Raw genomic sequence first — 13,155 nt, 5'->3', positions numbered from 1 at the left:
AGAGTGAGAGTCAGAAAGCTTCATTCATTCAGTCCACAAATATTTATGGTAGCGATGAGCCTGGTCACTGTGCTGGGTACAAAGAATATAAATAATGGAATGCATGATTATTTGAATATAATTCCTGACCTTACAAAGTTTACAGTCGGGGAACAAGTAAATAAATACATTTGTTTCTGTAAAGCTAGAATGATGATCTTCCCACCATGCCCCGCTCAACCCCAAATTGAAATTCCACTTTCTCAGTGAAGCCTCCCTTAAGCCCCGCACAAGGTCAGTGTAGCCTCGCGTGATTTCATGGTGCTGTATACCTTCACTTCCCAGCACTTGTTTCCGTTTATAATTATACCATTACTTGTGTCATCAGTACTCAAATCATAAGCTCCATGAGAGCAGGGATCATATTGGGTTTCTTTCACCATTGTAATCGATGTCTAGGAAAGAGCCCAGCACATAGTAGGTACTTAATACATTATTTTTTGTCTGCACAAAAGAAACAATATCAGTAGATATCGTATGTTGAAGGTCTATCACGTAACAGGCACTGTGCCAACACTTCATACACATCATTTCATTCAATCCTCGGGAAACCCTACAGGGTAGGGAGTACTGTATTATTTTGTAGGTGAAGATGCTCATATAAGTTAAATAACCCTCCCAAAGCAGCACTGCTCAAGAGCAGTAGAAGCTGAATGACTCCAAAATCCCAGATCTTTCCTAATACGCTACATTGCCTCAAGATAATAAACATTAAAAATATGTAAATAAATATGTGTATTTATATATGCACATATATATATCCGTGCATATACATATATATACATATACATAAACATAATATATACACACACATATAGAGTTAAACTCCTGGTTTATCCACTACTCTATTCCTTCTCTGATTCCCAGAGCCCATTATCCATCCATGCCTGTCTTAAGATACTTAATCAGTGAGGATGCTTTCAACTCAAGTACCGGAAAACACAACTCAGAATAAATTAAATTATAAAGGGATTTAGTATTTCAGTAACAAGAAGCATGGAAGGCAGTTAGTTTCCTGGTTGGTCAAGTAGGAAGCTCTACCATTCCTTCAAGGACTCGAGTTCCTTCCATCTTTCTGCTCTGTCACTCTCAGTGTGTCTTCCACAAGCTAAAACTCCCCTCAGTTACGACATGGCTGCTTGCACTTCCAGACATCATGTGTCACCATTCCCACACCAATGTCTATAGTAGAAGAGAAGGATTCTCTCCCACTTTGCATCCCTTTTATTTTTATTTTTTTTTTGCATCCCCTTTAAAGAGCTGAATAAAATCAGTTACCCTGAGGATAATTAAACAATGAAACAAAACCTTTGCTCTGACAGCAAGGAATAAAAAGGAAATGACAGTTGAGTAGGCAAACAACAGTGTCTGCCACAGCCCTTTGCCACTTTTTAACTTATGTAATCATTATTTATTTACTTATCTTTACTTCTAAATTGTAAACTCCTGAACAAGTTCCATATATTTGAGATCTGTGTTACCCCTCTGCTTCTAATATAATGTTCTATGTTTTATATAGCATATAGTTTTAATATATTTTAAATGCATGAGAGATACTGTTTTAAGTATCATATTATATACTTATATTTTAATATTTGTATCCTGGCATATATATAGAAACAAACATATATATATATACATAAAATGTATAATTTTAATGTTTTATGTGAGATAAATGTTCAGTACACGTTAGCTTAATGAATGAATTTGGGGAGCTGCTCATGGAAGAATAGGTAGTATAGATAGTGTGGGGAGTTTTGAATGACAGCCAACAGGTTTTAAGGACATATTTGGTAGGCAATAGGGGGTTTTTGAAGGTCTGCGAGCAGATTCGGAGGGCATGGGTTTATAATAGTCACTCCAGAGGGGCTCATGAACCCCCTGAAATGTGCACATATGTTGCAGGTATGGCCATCCTTCAGGGGAGAAGGTCCAGAATTCCAATGAGCTTCCCAAAGATTTCCATGAGCCAAAAATCTTAACAGTGGGTATGATAAATTGGAATGGAAAGAAAGCATGGGGGCCAGAAGAGCTGGAAGAAACCATGGAAATCGTGTGCACCAACCCCAACGGACTGGAACTCAGGAAAGTCAGGTTTCCGCTTTCAGAACAGAGGATGAATCTGAAATACACATGGGTGGTTCCTCTTCACCTTGTTTCATCCAGGCCTCACATCCAGGAGCGTGCAGTGGTGAAATGTGTGAGTAATAATTCCCTGAGCAATGGAATGGACTAGTAGAAATACTAGTTCTCCAAAGCCAGGCCCCAATTATCCACCCACATTTCCGGCAGACAGCTCAGATTTTCGCTTAGTGCCTGCCTCCCTCTTATTCCTCTTATGTTATTTCCTCTTCCATTTCTCCAAAAAAAACAATTCCCAGTGATCCACCTGTGGGTGGGGACTCGAGTTAATATTTTACCAAGAAATTATCACAAGTTCCGCTTGTCTACAAGCTAAGGGAAACACACCTCCTAATGTCCAATGTTTAAAGAACCAGAATTTCCAGTAAGTGCTTTTTCCTAAGTCACAATTCTATTACTAAAAGGAAACCTGCATCCTGCCCAAACCTCAGGCAAGAAATAGGTGAAAACTTAAGTGGATAGACAGATTTTACATCTTGCACCAGCTCAAGTAAGACACTCAAATGATGCCCTCTTCGGGGGCCTGGGATCCATGGGATTTAGCAGGTGCCTTTGCGCGTAAGCAAATAATATCCCGGGGCTTTTCAGGACCATGGGGACATAGCACGGACCTATACATGAAGTGGTTCCCAAATGGTCAGATATCACAAAAAGGGACTTTCTGCCCCCATTCTCCTGCTTGCCTGCAAAAGAGATTATGAGCCCTGGCACAGCTCCGAGGAAACTTGCAAAACAGGTAGAATTTTCTTTGGCGTCTACTTTTCCTCCTTTCTGCCTGCACCTCACTCTCGAGCTTTCCTCTCTCTCTTACCTTCACTTCCGGATATTCAAATTATCTACAATGGCCCAGAGCTCCTAATTCAGGTCCATTTCTCTCTCTAGCCTGTCAATGTATTCAGCCAATTAACATCTATTTAGAACCTATTAAGCATCGGGCACTGTGCTGATCCACTGGGGTATCAGGATGGTTATGACAGGTTCCTGCCCTTGGGACAGAATTTACCCCACTGAAGAGTTTGGATTTCAGCTTCTTAAATTTGGTTGTGTGTTAGAATTACCTATGTGCTTGTAAAATATAGAAACTGTGTTCCAGTGGGTGGTGGTAGGGGGTTGGGGACGGCAGGCAATCTTTGATATATTTTTAAAGCTCCACCGGTGATTTTGCCCCCAGGCCAGATCACGAAAAGGTGGAAGTCACTTGAAGAATTCCGGTCACAGGAATTATGAACACTTGCTCAGATCTCTTCGAGACCCAGAACATTATGCTGTTCTCCCAGCCCTTCTGGGTCCTCCTGTTATTCTCCATAGAAACCATCTTCTAAGTTCTTCAAATTTCATTTCTGTGCAATTCATGAGTAACATGACCCTTGCCCAGTTAACAAAAGTGGATTTTTCTCTCAGACGAGATAGAGGTGTTTAATTGAATTTATTTTTCTCCCCCAAATAAATTGCTCTTTTTATCACATACCTATTACAAGTATTCCTTCATTGGCATTTAGCACTATAATTCAATAACTCCCAAATATCAGTGTGCCTAAAACTTACTTGGGGTGCTCACAAGCAATGCTTTCTTGGTTCCACACCTAAGGAGTATGATTCACTGAATTCAAGATATTCTTGGGAATCTGAATTTTTCTACCTTTTCGTTATAAAAATTTTCAAAAATACAAGCAAGTTGAAAAAAAATAACACCAAGAATACCTCCATAACCGCCACTTTAACTCAACAATGGTTGACATTTTGCCATATTTGCTTTATCTTTCAGTTTGTATAGATTGTGTATTTGTGTGTATTCACTCCATAATTTTAGACTGTTGAACCATTTGAAAGCAAATTGCAGATCTCATGACACTTCACCCTTACTCCTAGAATGAGGATATTCTTACTTAATAAGGATAATACCATCATCACTGCTAAGAAAATGAAAAGTATTTTGAAAATCTCATCTAGTCATTTCTATTTTAACAGACGTCTTCTGGATCTTGTTCTCTCTGTCAAAATTACACAGGTGGAAGTTTCAGACGTTATGGTGGGTCCATAGAGGAGGTCTTTGGGGAGCAAGCGGGACTTATGGGACAACCCAAATAAGTCTTGAGTTAGTTCTGAGGTTTTGCAAATCAGGGCAGACATCTTGCCAGAATGTTTATTCTGCTTGGCACAGAGTCTAAGAGAAGCCGGACAGGTCACGGAGCTGCTAGAATGCACACCCACATGCTAGTTTTAACTGTAAGAAAGCTGAAATATTCCTTCCTGCCCTGGGAAACTTCAAAAATAATTCTCCCGCCTTCATTCTTAGAGTAGAAAGTTGAGTGGCGAGTGCACCAAAGGGCATCTAGAGCTTAAGAACACACCTAGCTTAAAGGGTAAGATTTGCCTCAGTGGAAATGATCAGTGGAATGATTCCCTGCTGTGACTCAAGGGTTAAAATTGTGGCCCAGCATCCTGCTTCAGGGGAGCTGTAAGAAATAGGGATCGTGGGAGTTGTAGTGTGATATGTTTCCATGCTCTCTAATACTGTCTCCATAAAACAGCATCAGCTGCTGTTGCACACAGGGTAATTTTAACATGATTTTTTAATATTTACAGGGTGCCTGTAAAAGACTTCGTGATGACAGTTGGTGATTCCCGTGGCAATTAATGAATGACAGCACAACTGTGATCAGATTGCTTTAGGAAAGAGTCTCTCAGAATGCTGGTTTTCACAGATCCAGGCCTGGGGATGATTCTTGGGTGCAAAATTTTCTAAACCTAAGGTTGACCCCATTTGATTATTGCCTCCATGGCTCTGTAGGGTCATATCTCCAGGTTCTTCCCAAACAGCAATAGTGGAATATGAAAAGGTGGAGTGAACAAGGAGGTTGCTTGCTAGAACAGGTATGAGCCTGGGGTTGACTTTTTTTTTTTTTTTTTGTAATGCAGTTACAGTGAAAGTTACTTCTTGACTAAGAGAGCAAAGAACAAGATTATCGATAGAAATTGAGTGTGTGTGTGTGTGTGTGTGTGTGTGTGTGCATGTCTTTGAGTTTGGCAGGTATTGTTATCCAAAGCAGCACAGGTATTTAATTAACCCAAGATGTGGTTAGTGCATTCTAAGTCGTTAGTCAATTTTTCTTCGTTGCTTCCACTGAATTCCTCAGTTATGTGTTTGCTGCCCCCATGCTGTTCATCATGACCCTCTGAACCTGAATGGCCTATGGAATTTTCTCCACCATCTTTATATACTGTTGCCAGCTAAGCCTGAGGCTTCCTGCTGTGACCTCTGCAGTGAAAGGATGAAATGTCAGGTGGCCTCATTTTTTTCATCTGCTACATGTAGATACCAAGAACCCAAAGCAGATCTGTGAGTTAGGATATTTGGAAACCAACAGAAGTTAATTCTCCAAAGTGTTTTAGAGCCATAACATATAGCAGAAAGTGCTATTTTTATTACCTCTGGCACCCAGGTTTTTCTAGAGGACTCAGATTATTTTATTCCACTGGTCAACATTATCTCCGCATGAGCCATGTGGGCTGTCTCTTTTAGAGTCTTCATCTCCTTTCCTGGAGCTGAACATGCCCCCCTTTTCCTTCTTTCTGAGAGCTCAGCATGTCTTGCTCTGGAGTCTATGTGAAGATGGAGGCCATTGAATTTTCCCTTTTCTCTCCTTCAAAATATCCCATCTGCTCACCCTCTGGCTCTTCTTTTGTTTCTGACTTTGAGAATTAAGTAACTGTTTCTTCTCCTACCAAAGATAACTCTCCTATTTGGATTTTTGATTCTACTGGTGCCCCTGCCCCACACTTTGTTTAAGCTCTGAATTCTTTTTTTTTTTTTTTTTAAGCTTATTTATTTAAGTAATCTCTATACTCAACATGGGGCTCGAACTCATGACCCTGGGATCAAGAGTCACATGCTCTTCCGACTGAGCCAACCAAGCGCCTCTAAGGTCTGCATTCTAACTTGTCTTCCTCTTCTATGTTTTTTAAATATTTATTTATTCGAGAGAGAGAGAGAGGGAGTGCAAGTGAAGGGAGGCACGGGTGGGGGTTGGAGAGAGAGAATCCTGAGCAGAATCCCTGCTGAACATGGAGCCCCACACCAGGCTCCCCATCTCACCACCCCAAGATCACGACCTGAGCCGAAACCAAGAGTCAGATGCTTAACCAGCTGAGCCACCCAGATGCCCCTTCCTCATCTCTATTTTTATGTCTTAGAGACAAGCCAGCCCCCTGCCCCGCCCCATCCTCACCATCTCTTTAGCTATTGTTTTTATAATAAAATCTCTCAATGAAAATCTCAATCTCTTTTCTTCATGCAATGAGGTCTCAGCATCATCAAAATGCCCCTGTTTTTAATATGTCCTTTACATTGAACCGGGGTAGAACTTATCATCTTTCTAGGCCCGTTTTACTTCTGTCTTGGATCTCTATTAATCCCATTTACTTAAGTTAAGCTATTTTCTAAAAACACTACTTGTAAAAATTGTTCTTAAAAGCACATTTTCTTTTTTTTAAAAAGCACATTTTCAAAAAAATAAAATAAAAATAAAAGCCCATTTTCCTTCCACTTTCTACCTCAATCCACATTTCTCCAAAAGATGAGGGATCGGAGTGACCTACCCAGAGCATCACTTCCTCCTGTGTTGGAAGAATCCATGTGTGAAACCGCTGAGTCTCATTGCTGAGAATGGCAGCTACCTTCAGACGGAGAAAAGGAGACCCTTTTCCTGAAGAGCCCTGACTTTTGAATTCTGACGATGGGTGGCTTTCATTATCAAATGGGTTTGCTAAAACTTAATCAGCCAAAGACTGCCAGGGACAAGCCTGTAGCCGGACAAAAATCAGATTTCTTGCCCTTCAAGGAGGAAGGGCTCTTCAGAGAAGTACCACTAGACAAGTAGGAGGGGTGAGCCCAATGTCAATTGGGCTTTCACTGAAGGATTTTGAAGATGGTCGAAGGGAAGCAGGGATCAGTTTTGGATCGATTGTTATATTGAGGTGGGACTAGAAAAAGAGGGAACTAATTAGGAATTGGGTGCTGTCGTGAGGTGAAGTTGGCCGAGCATTTGGGTATCCCCAGTAATAAATGAAAATAGCAAGTGGTCTGAGGCATCACTGGTCAGTAATCACCCAAAGAGGGGGTCATTATAGTAATTTATATCTGCCGCATGACCTTGGCAGAAACAGTGTTTGCTATTAACTTGGCAGCTGGCTTGACCTGTGTCTCTCCTCCCAGCCTGATTAGTGATGGGGCTTCTTTTCTCTTTTCGGTCCCAGTTGATTTTCATGCTTTCAATTCCAAATAAATTTTAACTCTTTCAGTGTCCTGGATTCTAAATTCACCTGAACATTCACCAGGATATGTTTTCTCACTGGCACTTAACGAACTGTAAGGATTTTGAGTTCATCTTGATTTAGCTTAATAGAAACCTCTAGAGCAAGCATCAAGCAACCCTAAAAAGTTGAGATGAAGCCATGTGGCTTTACTCATAGGTTTCAATTTAGGATATGGAGAATTTTTTTTTTTTTTAAAGATTTTACCCATTTGAGAGAGAGGGAGAGAGAGAGAGCACAAACAGGGGGAGGGGCAGAAGGAGAAGGAGAGGGAGAAGCAGGCTTCCTGCTGAGCAGGACTTGATCCCAGGACCCCAGAATCATGAACAAAGCTGAAAGCAGACGCTCAACCGACTGAGCCACCCAGGTGCCCCTATGGAGAACTTTTTAAAATGTTCTACTGGTCTGCATTTTGATGACGCCATGGCACTCACTAATAAAGTCTTTCTAGGTTACCTTACTCCAAAAGCTTATATTGGCTCCTCATTGGAAATAGCGTTGAATTTGAGGCTCACCATGATTTGACTCTATTCTACCTTTTGATTCTCTTCTCTATCTTTCCATGTATTTTACTTTTGAGCCACACTGGATGGACTGCCATACCTTCATGTCTCCATGCCTTTGCATACCCTTTCCCCTATGCTGGAGGGATCCTTTGTCCCAAAGTCCTGTTCTTATTTGCCTGATGCAAGAACCTTTCTCCATGAAGCCACTCCTGAACCACTCTGTTGACACGACTAGGTGTTTCTTTAGCACTCCCAAATGTAACTCTGCTTAGCATTGCTTTTGTTCTATCTCCTAAGCACACAGTGATTTTTAGAGTTATCTTTAATATCTGAAAAAAAGTTTATTTTACCTACTCTCCATATCCTAAAGCAGATTCTTAACTTGATGTTCGTGACTTCATTGTGGTCCTCTGGAGGCATGGGAAGGTGGGGCAGCTTCTGAAATTTTATTCATAAATATATATGTACATGTTTATATAATTGTGTGTATACACACGCACTTTGTTGGGAAAGAGGGTCCCTAACTTTCATTGGATGCTCAAAGAGATGTGTAACCCAAAAGAGGTTAAGAACAACTCTTAGAATATTAGACTGTTCTGGAATGGGCACTCTGCCACTCAAACAGATGGGGGAGATGACTATAAGCAACCAAGAAATCATGAATGTGCATCAAATGTGGGTGCTTAGGGCATGGTACCCAGCTGGGCAGGTGGAGAACGCCATCCACCCAAAGCTGCCAAGGGCTATTAGCCAGTGTTGATTAAACTCTGGACTGTACTTGCACTGACTTTTGGAAATTGCAGTCAAATCCAGTCCTCCCCAGTCACGGCACAGAAGCACATTAGTTGGCTGAGTTTATCCACATAAATGCCCTGACTGTGCCTTTGTGGAGAAGTGAAGTTGGCAGTCGCAGCAATGCTGCTGGTTCTTGCCTACTTTTTCAATTCCCAGATAAATATTAGTTTGATTAATAATCATCTTTCAGCTAGTCACAGGAAGGATGAAGTAGACTAGAATTCTGGAGGGAGAATATAGCAGATATATCTTCTCTCCATCCTTACAGTAAATAGAAAAGCGTCTCAAAAAAGATTACATGATGCCATATCTCCCTTACCCTTTCATTATGAAACAGGAGTCAAGTATATGGGTTGCAACATAATACAGTCATGCTTATGACTTGACCTTCAGTGTAAGGGACAAATAGGCCCTTGATTAGACTTCTTAAGTGCCTATGCTAGAAAGATCATGATTTTGAGAATGTTTTTCCTGCCACTTCTCTCCTTCCACGTCTTATTTAGAACATTCTCTGTGAAATGGGCTTGGCTGATAAGAGACAGGTTAACGCATGACAAAGTGCATGAAAAATACTATACTTCCAATTGTCACAGCACTCACGTGCCACTCAACTAATTCTCATTTTGGTACTTGTTGAAATCATTTGCCAAAAAATTATTCCTTCTCACAATAGTATACTAAAAGAGAGCAAAATAATATGCAATTCAGGTACTCAAATTTTGGAAGTAAAACTCCACGTTTCTCCTATGCCCAAAGTGACAAGTTATATTTCCTTCCTCCCTTCCTTCTTTTCCTTTTCCTCCCTTCCTTTCCTCCCTCCCTCCCTCCTTCAGTTTATTTATTTGAGAGAGAGAGAAAACGTGAGTGGGGAGAAGGGCAGAGGGAGAGAAAGAATCTCAAGCATACTCTGCACTGAGCCAGACATGGGGCTCCATCCCACAACCTCGAGATCATGACCCGAGCAGAAATCAAGAGTCTGACACTTAAAGGACTGAGCCACCCAGGCACCCCTGTATTCTTTCTTTCCTTCTTCTCTTCCCTTTCTCGTTCTCTCTTTCTAAGATTTTATTTATTTATTTGAGAGCGAGTGAATGAGAAGGAGAGGGCGAGAGAATCTGAAGCAGACTCTGCACTGAGCACAGAGCCGGACATGGGGCTCAATCCTACAACCTCGAGATCATGACCTGAGCCAAAACCAAGAGTCAGAAGCAGGGGCCCCTTTATTTCTTTCTTTTCAAACAAACCAAGTTACAAAGATCCTACTACATAAAATGCATTATGAAAACCAAAGACAATTCTTTCAAAAGCAATTGTCACAGCCTCCCAACCTAGTTATGCATAAATGGAGGAGCTGATTTCTTAATCTGAAAGGCGATAAAACTTGCATATAGTCAAATCAATCCCAATCATTGAATTCCGTTGGGGGTAAAAGACAATATTTCAGGTCAGTAGCTCTAAAACTTGAGTGTGCATTAGAATCACCTGGAAGGCTTGTTAAAACACTGACTGCCGGGCTTCACCCCTGAAGTTTCTAATACAGTAGATCTGGGATGGAGCTGGAGAGTGTGGATCTCTCACTAGTTCCCAGGGGATGTTGATGCTGCTGGTGTGAGGACTATGATAATCACTGATGTAGGTCTTTAAGGTCCTAAGGTGTTTGTAATTGATTCATAAATCGGAACACAACATGTTTAAAAATACCTAGCAATACAAGGTAACATATGGGTCCAAAATAAGCTTCATGTGTGTGATATAAGTACGGTGGTGGGAGAGTACTCTGGGCTGGCAGGATTTGAACTGACTCCCAAGTTTGGGTAAAGATCATCAGAGAGGAAGACGAAGGGCATCCTAGGAAGGGTAAACGAACCAAGTTCATTTGAGCTAAGACTGGAGAGGTAAGTAGAGACAAGTATGTGAAGGGCTTTCAATGCCATCCTATAAGTTCAGATTTTATGCATCAAGTACTATTCTTCCATCCACACATTATCTCCTCCCGTGGCATACAGGCGCCAAGATTTAGCGCTACACGACTCCAAATACTGTATCCAAAGTACTGTTCGGGGGGCGCCTGGGTGGCTCAGTCGTTAAGCGTCTGCCTTCGGCTCAGGTCATGATCCCAGGGTCCTGGGATCGAGCCCCGCATCGGGCTCCCTGCTCCGCGGGGAGCCTGCTTCTCCCTCTCCCACTCCCCCTGCTTGTGATCCCTCTCTCACTGTGTCTCTCTCTGTCAAATAAATAAAAAAAAAAAAAATCTTAAAAAAAAAAAAAAAAAAAAAAAAGTACTGTTCGGGCTAGGTGAGGGAAGAGAGGGGAGTTTTAGTATGTCTCCGCTGTTTGGTAAGATACCAACTTAGCCGGGAGGTGGATTATTTACAATGTTGAGTCAACTTATTTTTCCTAGGTTGCAGGGATGGGAAAGCTGACGACTTTTGGTTGTCTCCTTAAGTACGGAGTAAAGCTTGTTTGGGTATGCATTGAGGTTGCCGACAGGCCTAGGCAACATCTCAGATGGCCGGGGCGACTCTGGCTCTTGGCGCATAGAGGGTCTGAAGAGGCAAGACCACGCACTAGAATCCAGTGCCTTTCAATATTTAAGGTGCCCATGTAGGAATCACCTGGAGATCTTGTTAAAATGCAGATACTGATTCAGCAGATCTGAGGTGGTGCATTTCTAACACGTTCCCAGAGGATGCAGATGCCGCGGGCGCACTTGGAAACAAGGTACCAGGGGACATCCAGAACGCGTTAGCGGAAGACAGAGGCCTGCTGGCCATTATCCCTGAAGGAAGAGGGATACTTGCAGTCCTCACGGGAAGGCCCCTCTGCGGTCCCCCAGAGAGCGGGACGGTGAGGGTGTGGGGACAGAGAAGGACGGCCCGGGCACAGCTGGGAAGGTGGCAGCGCGGGAGGGCGGAGGCGCCGAGGTGCGTCAGGTACGAGTGTTCCGGTGACGGCGGGCCCGCGCCGCACGCGGCCTCGGGCCGCGGCGCATCTCCTCCCGCCCGCGGCGCGATTTCTGCTCTTTCGGCCCTCGGCGGCTCCCATCGCGGCTCCCGGGAGCCGAGCGGAGACGGCGGCGGCCGGTGGCTCCGGCGCGCGGGCGGGCGCACACCCGCCCCGCCGGCCCCGGCGCTCCGGCTCCCGGAAGCGGAAGGGGAGCGCGGCCCGGCCTGGGCGACGGCGGCGCCGGAGCCGGAGGAGGAGGGGGAAGAGCGGCTGGCGGCCGCGAGAGCAGCGGCGGCGAGAGGCGAGCCTGCCGGCGCCGGTGAGTGTGTGCAGGCGCGGGGCCGACGCGGCCGCCCCCACCCCCCCCCTCCGGCCCCCGCCCCGCCGGGCCCCCGCCGCCGCTGCCCGGCGCCCGCCTCCCGCCGCCCTCACCTGGCCGCGCTGCCGCCCCGCGCCCTGCCCCTCCCCGCACCTGCCCCCGGCACCTGCGCCCCCCACTCCACCCCCCCGCCCCCGCTCCCGCTCCGAATCCGGCTCGCCGGGGCCCGGCGGGTCTCAGAGCAGCCGCCGCAGCCCGCCAGCTCCCCTTTCCAGAACTGGGAGTGGGGGTGGGGGTGGGTTCCTGCTCTAGCCGAGGTGATTTGGGGTGGGTTTTTTTTGCTTTTGCTTTTTAATTGATTAAATCTGTGCCCTGAGTTTCTCGCCTGTGAACTACAGTTTTCCTCTCTGCAGCCCCGCCCGGAGACCTGCGCAGGGATCCCGGGTTTATCTCTGTTATCGCCGCCTTTCATTCATTTCCAGATCACCGGCGCGAGGCTGCAGAGGACTAGCAGGAGCAGAAAGAGTTTGCTCCCTTATTGACCTTCTGCCTCCCTCCGCCCGGATCCAAGAGTGATTCTGAGAAAATGGCTTATGGATGGCAGCAGTTTGCACTTGTTACCATTTACTATAATAAATAGGTTGCTGGATTTTAAGTGGAGAGTCCATTTAAAGTTGTGGTTTCTCAAGCTATATTTGGGTCACATTTTAAAATCCCTTGTGAGTCAGTGGAGGATGTCTGTATCTCTAGGGCCGAGAGAACCTGACCGGTTATTACTCGAAAATATTGCAGTTATAGCAGTCCATAAAATACAAGAGGAAAAAAAAAATTAAGGTCATTGTGGGTGGGTCATAAATCATAGTGTAAAGTTACAGCCTAAAAGACGACTGAGGATAATTAAGCGCAAGTTAAAAAAGGTGATGTGTCAGATGGATCCTCAGCCTAGGATGCTAATATGTATGTATCCTTAAAAAAAAAACACTACCTTCCTTGTAAAAATAATAATAACGAACAATAATAGTTATTTGATGACGGCTTGGTATGTGCCTTCCTTGGCTTTTTATGCAATGTCTTGTTAAATCCTCCCATTTCTTT

The 13,155-nt window shown here is 44.0% G+C and overlaps 1 protein-coding gene across 8 annotated transcripts in view; it reads left to right on the top strand.

Moving 5' to 3' along the window:
* The first annotated feature begins 11,383 nt into the window (after window positions 1-11,383).
* Window positions 11,384-13,155, top strand: part of ZDHHC21 (zDHHC palmitoyltransferase 21) — a 66,870-nt gene continuing 65,098 nt past the window's right edge. For 2 of the 8 annotated variants that reach the window (XM_078062346.1, XM_078062344.1), the window contains exon 1: window positions 11,636-12,060. The gene's annotated coding sequence lies outside the window, so the exon portion shown is untranslated. Of the gene's footprint in view, window positions 11,517-11,627; window positions 12,061-13,155 lie in introns of those variants that run through there. The other 6 variants (XM_078062342.1, XR_013444015.1, XM_078062343.1 and 3 more) reach the window with 6 other exon arrangements.

Source organism: Halichoerus grypus, chromosome 14 (assembly GCF_964656455.1).
Source record: "Halichoerus grypus chromosome 14, mHalGry1.hap1.1, whole genome shotgun sequence".
NCBI lineage: Eukaryota > Metazoa > Chordata > Mammalia > Carnivora > Phocidae > Halichoerus > Halichoerus grypus.
The sequence above is the reverse complement of the archived record's forward strand: the minus strand, read 5'-3'. Positions and strand labels throughout refer to the sequence as shown.